Here is a 7,151-nt window from a genome sequence, read left to right as displayed (position 1 = left end):
TAAGTGCAAAATCTATAAAGAACTTAGCACTTAACAAATTTTTAAAAATAGTTACTTGCTCCCTCATTTTTGTTATAGTTGAGCAAAAATACTCTTTCTGTTGTTGCTGTTGTATGTTTGTAGGAATCTGTGATACAGAACTCTCAATTATCTTGGGATCTAATATTAAAATCTAAAAGATAATTTTGTTGAGGGAGAATGGAATTTATTCACACATGTCCTGCAAATATTAGTTTTAACATAGAAACAAGTCTTAAATTGAAATAGCTTAATATGACATCATTTCAGAAGCAGGTATTTCTAAATTAGGTCATATGATACTAGCAGCTGTGTTTGGTATTAAAGAGTTCAGTATGTACTTAGAGATCAACTGAGATTGAATCAGGATGGCTAACTGAGAGCGAGTTCTAGCCACTAGCCTCTCCCAACTCTTCCTCTCTTTCCCAAATCTAAAAACTACAAAAACCTTACATGGGTACATAAACTCATGTGCATACGTTAATACTGAAAAACATGAAGGGGTGTTCTCAATGGACCAGGCTTTATGAGAATCCTTGAAAAACAGGAAGCAGATGGGATAGGATTGCAGGTAGACAGACAAAAGTTGCATAACAGAGGCTTACTGCAGAAATGCAAGGTGGTTCTTGGGGATGCTCTAGGTACACAGGAAAAAAAAACAACTATTGGCATCAGTAGGGCCCTTGGACAATGTGTGAGTTATTGATTAGAATGGTTCTAGGAAGAGACAGTCAGCCTCTGCACCTTACTCCCACTTGCACATGCAGTGGGTAGCAAAAGAACTTGCTCCTAAAGTGGGGAGGGGCAGTCCATGTCAGTACTTTTGCTGAAAAGCTGCAATGGCTTTTATGTGTGGGAGGAAGAGAGAGACTTCACATCTTGAAGACTGATACGAGCTCACCTTGGGAAGCTGCACATGCAGCATTCCTCCTTCAACACCCTCAAGGCAGAATGAAAAAGAGAACATCTACAAAAAATATAGGTTGTAAAGACATTATTACCTTCAAGAGAGAATAGTAAGACCTGAACGAGACTGTTTTTTTCTTTTTAAGATTTTACTTAAAATATTAAAATAAAAGACTTATTTATTTGAGAGAGAGAGCATGAGCTGGGGGAGGGGTAGAAGGAGGAAGCAAGAGGGAGAAGACTCTCCACTGAGCAGTAGCTCGATGCCGGGCTTGATTCCAGTTACCTCAAGATCATGACCTGAGCTGAAGTCAGTCACTTAACCAACTGAGGCACCCAGGCCCCCCATTGAAACCTGAATTTTTAACAGTAATGAGGAAAGTCATAAAAAGTTGAACAATGACTTAGAAAAAGCCACATTGTAATTCTATACCTAGCAAAATATTCTTCAGATATGAGGATAAGATAAAAATGTGTTTAGAAAGCAAACATTGAGAAAGAAGATCACCACCACCAAATCCACACCAAGAATTGCTAAAGGGAGTTATGCAGGTTAAGGGAAAAATGATCCCACATGGAAGCTGAGAAATGTAAGAATATGAGCAATGAGAAAGATAAACACAAGGTCAATACATAAACTCAACTGTATTATAAATATCACCTAAAATTTTAGATGGTAAAGTTTATAATAACAAAATATTACATACCTAAGATCTCTGCATATCAAACTGTATATGATTTCTGAGAAGAATTAAGTAAAGCCTAAATAAATGGAGAGCTACATGCAATTAATGGCTAGGTAGATTTATGAATGACAACATGTCAGTTCTTTCCAAACTGATGTATAGATTCATTATAGTCCTAATAAGAATCTTGGCATTTTTTGGTAAAAATTGACAAGCTGATTTCAAATGTCATGTGAAATTGCAAAAGACCAGGAGTACCCAAGAGAATCTTGGAGAAGAACAAAGTTGGAGGGCCTGTTCCTACTATATATCACCTCTTATTATTAAGATAAAATAATTACTGGAAGAAAATGAAACAGCTTTGACTGTAGGATAGACCAGTGGAAAAGAATGGAGTCCAGAAACAGACCTACACATATGTGGTCACTCGATCTATGACAAAAATGTGATACTACCATGCAGGGAGGGAAGGATGATCTGTCAGGAAGTTGTGCTGGGCCAACTGGATATTCATACAGACAACAGTGTATCTTGCTTCCTAGCTAGACATACCCAAACATTACTTTCGCATGGACTGTAGGTGGGTAAAACAATGAAGCTGCTACAAGATAACACGAGAGAATATTCTTTTGATCTTGGGGCAGGCAAATATTTATTAAACTGGACAGAAGAAAGGATTTTTTTTTTTAAGATTTTATTTATTTGACAGAAATCACAAGTAGGCAGAGAGGCAGGCAGAGAGAGAGGAGGAAGCAGGCTCCCCGCCGAGCAGAGAGCCCGATGCGGGGCTCGATTCCAGAACCCTGGGATCACGACCTGAGCTGAAGGCAGAGGCTTAACCCCCTGAGCCACCCAGGTGCCCCGAAAGGATGCTTTTAATATAAGAGGGGTATCTACTTCTTCTCTTCTCTTTTCTTTTTCCTTTTCGACCTCATTTCATCCTCTGCAGACTGTCTACAGTCCCATCTTTTCTCCAGTCTGACTCTGTGCCTTTTACGCTAGGCAGAGGCTGCTACTTGCTGACCACTATCCATTCTTCCTTCTCTCTTAGGCACACAGAGTCCGTTTTTTTCTGAGCATCATGTAACCAACAGATGGTGTTTCTCAGCCTCCTTTGTAGCTAGGTGGGGCTATGCCTATAGTTCTGACCGATGAGATATACATTAAAGAACAGATGGGACTTTGGGGAAAATCTTTTGAGAAATGAAGGCTATTCCTCTTTCTCCCTCCTTTTTCCATCCTGCTGCTTAAATTCTGAGTGAGATGGCTGAAGCTCAAGATGTCCTCTTAGAACACTGAGAAGACATGTTAAACAGAGATAAGCAGCAAAATGGAAGAAACTTGGATTTCTGACAGCCATGGAAACTTCAACCCTGCCTAGAACTTCTACCTCTGAACTTCCTTCATATGTAGGAGAAATAATTTTTATTAAAGACACCAGCTATTTTCACCACGCTGAAACTTGCCTTCCCTCCCCGTTCTACTTGGATGCAAATAGATTGCTGGTTATGGCCACGGCACCCTTCCATTGCATGAATATACTGGAGCTTATTTAACCAACCCCATATGGATGGCTAATTAAGTTCTTCCCAATTTTTTGTTATACATAAACTAGAGTTAACATCCTTATAGACATATTTTGCTGCCTATGTGGGTATTTCTATAGTATAAATAGCTAGAAATAGATTTATTCAGTGACACATTTAACATTTTAAGAAATACCAGCAGACAGATGATACTAAATTACAGCCCCATCAGTAAAGGGCCTATTACCCTCCCACCAACCCCGAATCGTTCAATAATTGTGTCACTCAGATAGACGTATTTTATCTTTCTTTGATTACTGGTAAAGAGGAACACCATTTCATGTTTATTGGTCATTTGCACTTCCCATTGTGAATTGTGTTTGCCTATTTTTCTTTTTTAAATTATGAAATTATAAAGGACTACCATCTCATTGTACAAAACTTAAATGACACACAACTGTAAGAGCAAAGAGAGACACTTTTCTCCAATGTTTCTAGTCACATTCCGCCGCCCACAGTTTTATGTACATCTACCTAGTCTTTTTTCATACATTTCCATACATACACATACAAATGCTGTTTTTATATAAATAGGATCATATATATGTACTGTTCCGCAGCTTGCTTTATTTTTTTTTTAAGATTTTATTTATTTATTTATTTGACAGAGAGAAATCACAAGTAGATGGAGAGGCAGGCAGAGAGAGACAGAGGGAAGCAGGCTCCCCGCTGAGCAGAGAGCCCGATGCGGGACTCGATCCCAGCACCCTGAGATCATGACCTGAGCCGAAGGCAGCGGCTTAACCCACTGAGCCACCCAGGCGCCCCGCTTGCTTTATTTTTAAATAGGATTCAGTACTACGAAAAAACCAATATTTATCCCCTTATCTTTTCTCTTGCTATTACATTCCTGAAGCAAATATCTTTTTAATGTATTTGTGGGCATGTGTGTGAATTTCTTTGGACGGAGTTGTATAAGGTAGGTTGTTGGGTCAAAGGATGTGCTTTCTGATAGACCCATCTTAGCTTTCCCAAAGGTCTGCATAACTTTCTACTTTTCCCAAGTGTATGGAAAGTGCTCATTTCCCCCAAAAAAGAAAAAAAAAAAGAATCATTTTGTATTTCCCTGACAATGGTGAGGTTGAAGCTATTTTTATGTTTATTGGCCATCTATAGTTTTATCAGGATTGCTTGTTCGTGTCCTTTACCTACAAGAACTTTTCTATTGGGTTATGTGTGGATATATGTTGGTTTTTTGTTCAGCATCTCTTTCCCTAGCCCCTGGTAAGAGAATTCTTATTTATTGTGAGGCATCCATTCCCCGTGGCTTCGTGATGAGTGTATGACCAGGCCTGGCCTTCCTGAGTCCTGCAGCTCCTTAGCCACAGTGGTGAAAGAACAGGCATGTAATTCAAGGCAGGCTAAACAGAGCTTTCAATAGAACTTCTGTGGGGACTATTGGAGAGAAGCTTCTGCAGAGATCTCACGAACTAAGGACTGTGTAAGCCTGAATTTGTACCATGTGCTGTGTCTAAGGAGAAACTCAGAGGCTGGCAGAAAGCAATGAGAACTCAGTTCTGCTGTCGTTTTGGGGGCTCTAGATCCAGCTGTACCTTAAGCCCGACCTGCTTCTAGACACCAAAGTTTTGGGATCCAATAAAGCCCCTTTATTGTTTAAGATAATTGAATTGTGTTCCTGTTCTGGTTAATATAGGTTATTTGTATTTTCTTACTGGTTTCTAGAAAAGTTTGTGATTTTTAAATTCTAGACTTACACTTTATGCACTATATTGGTTAATAAAATTAGCACGGCCTTCCAAAGAAAATAAAAATAAAAAAGACACCAGCTATTTAAATCACAACATATTTTAGGGGTGCCTGGGTAGCTCAATGGGTTAAACCTCTGGCTTTGGCTCAGATCATGATCTCAGGGTCCTGGGATGGAGCCCAGCATTGGGCTCTCTCCTCATCAGAGAGCCTGCTTCGCCCTCCTCTCTCTGCCTGCCTCTCTGCCTACCTGTGATCTCTGTCTGTCAAATAAATAAATAAAATCTTAAAAAAAAAATCACAACATATTTTAGTGATTTACTTAAACTTACATACTAATTAGAACTCTTTTTTTCTAAAGGTTTTATTTATTTATTTGAAACAGAGAGAGAGATCACAAGTAGGCAGAGAGGCTGGGAGAAAGGGAGGGGAAAGCAGGCTCCCTGCTGAGCAGAGAGCCCTATGCTGGGCTCCTTCCCAAGACCCTGAGATCATGACCTGAGCCAAAGGCAGAGCCTTAACTGACTGAGCCACCCAGGTGCCCCTAATTAGAACTCTTAAAGACCATGATTACTTTATTTATTTATTTATTTAATTTTAAAGATTTTATTTATTCATTGGAGAGAGAGAGAGATAGAGCACAAGCAGGGGGAGTGGCAGACTCCCCACTTCGCAGGAAGCCTCATGTGGGGTTCAACCCATGACCCAGGGTTCCATCCCAGGACTCAGAGATCATGACCTGAGTTGAAGGCAGAGGTTTAACCATCTGAGCCACCCAGGCTCCCCCACATGATTACTTTAAATATAGTTGGAAAAGGGGCATCTGGGTGGCTCAGTTGGTTAAGCGGCTGACTCTTGATTTAGGCTCATGTCGAGATCTTGGGGTCCTGGGATTGGGCCCCGTGCAAGGCTTTGCACTCAGCAGGGAATCTGCTTCAGGATTCTCTCTTACCCTCTGCCCCTCCCCACTGCACTCCCTCTCTCTTTCTAAAATAAATAAGTAAATCTTAAAAAAAAGAAAAAGAAAAAGGTGTGCCTGGGTGGCTCAGTGGGTTAAAACCTCTGCCTTCAGCTGGGGTCATGGCCCCGGGGTCCTGGGATGGAGCCCCACATTGGGCTCTCTGCTAAGCAGGGAGCCTGCTTCCTCCTCTCTGCCTCTCTGCCTACTTGTGATCTCGCTGTCAAAAAAAAAAAAAAAATTTCTTAAAAAAAAAAAAAAAGAAAAAGCCATACAGTGCACTGTACTCTGTTGGCTGAAGCAGTTATAAGTCCACCCAGAGAGTATATGGATCCCCTATCTCTCTAGGGGAAATACATAAAAAAAATTTGAGGCTAACTTTTACCACTGCCACAAAAAATATTTTATACAAAATTTAAGTAAATGTAAAAATCTTTGAAACTCAGTGTCTTCAAGAAATTATTTTTTTCTAATATAGTAAAAATTACCTGCCAAATTTAAAGGCAAGGCAAAGCATAAATAATACTGAATCTCAAAATTTATATTTATTTAAATGAAGTTGAAAATCTTAACTCAAGTTTAAAAAACTCAGTTAGGTCTTGTTAAATATTGTTATAAACATGAAACTCTATAATTGTAGCTGCCAACGAGAAGAATAGGAGCTGTGTGTCATATATGTTACATCCAGACTGCCATGCGTACAAACTTAGGATGTAATTGTTTAATATCACAAATTGTTCCTCAGTTGCCACGTGTAACTGTTGTAAAAACTGTGTGAAATTTTGAGTAGTGGATATAAGGAGTTCAAGAAAATGGACACTTTGCTCTATTAGAAAATACTTCACCATTCGAAACCTCTATTGCAGTCATTTTATTTGAGAAGAAAGATATGATGATTTAATTTTTTTTCCTACTTATTTCTCCATCTCAAATTCTCCCCCATTCTGAAACAAGACCCATCTCTGATATCAGCAGTGCCTCAGTCTTCAAGTCTTCATTTGGACACGGTCTTCTCTTCTTCAGGGACACAGCGTAAGAGATACAGCAGAGCTTTTCTTCTGGGGCCTGAACTGTGTGAATCACAGCAGCAGATGGGGAACACTGTGAGTTGTCCAGTGCCATCCCTGAGCACTTGTCTCCTCAGGGACAGAGTGTCTGTGTGATTTTCACTAAATTCATCATTTTGGGTTTCTGGTTTATGGGTCCCTGTAAGATGTAGGAATAAGGAATAATAACCCCTTATCTGAGTTAGAAGGTGGGGCCACCTCTCTGGAGCATGACCTTTTAAAT

This window comes from Mustela lutreola, chromosome 4, assembly GCF_030435805.1.
Source record: "Mustela lutreola isolate mMusLut2 chromosome 4, mMusLut2.pri, whole genome shotgun sequence".
NCBI lineage: Eukaryota > Metazoa > Chordata > Mammalia > Carnivora > Mustelidae > Mustela > Mustela lutreola.
The sequence above is the reverse complement of the archived record's forward strand: the minus strand, read 5'-3'. Positions refer to the sequence as shown.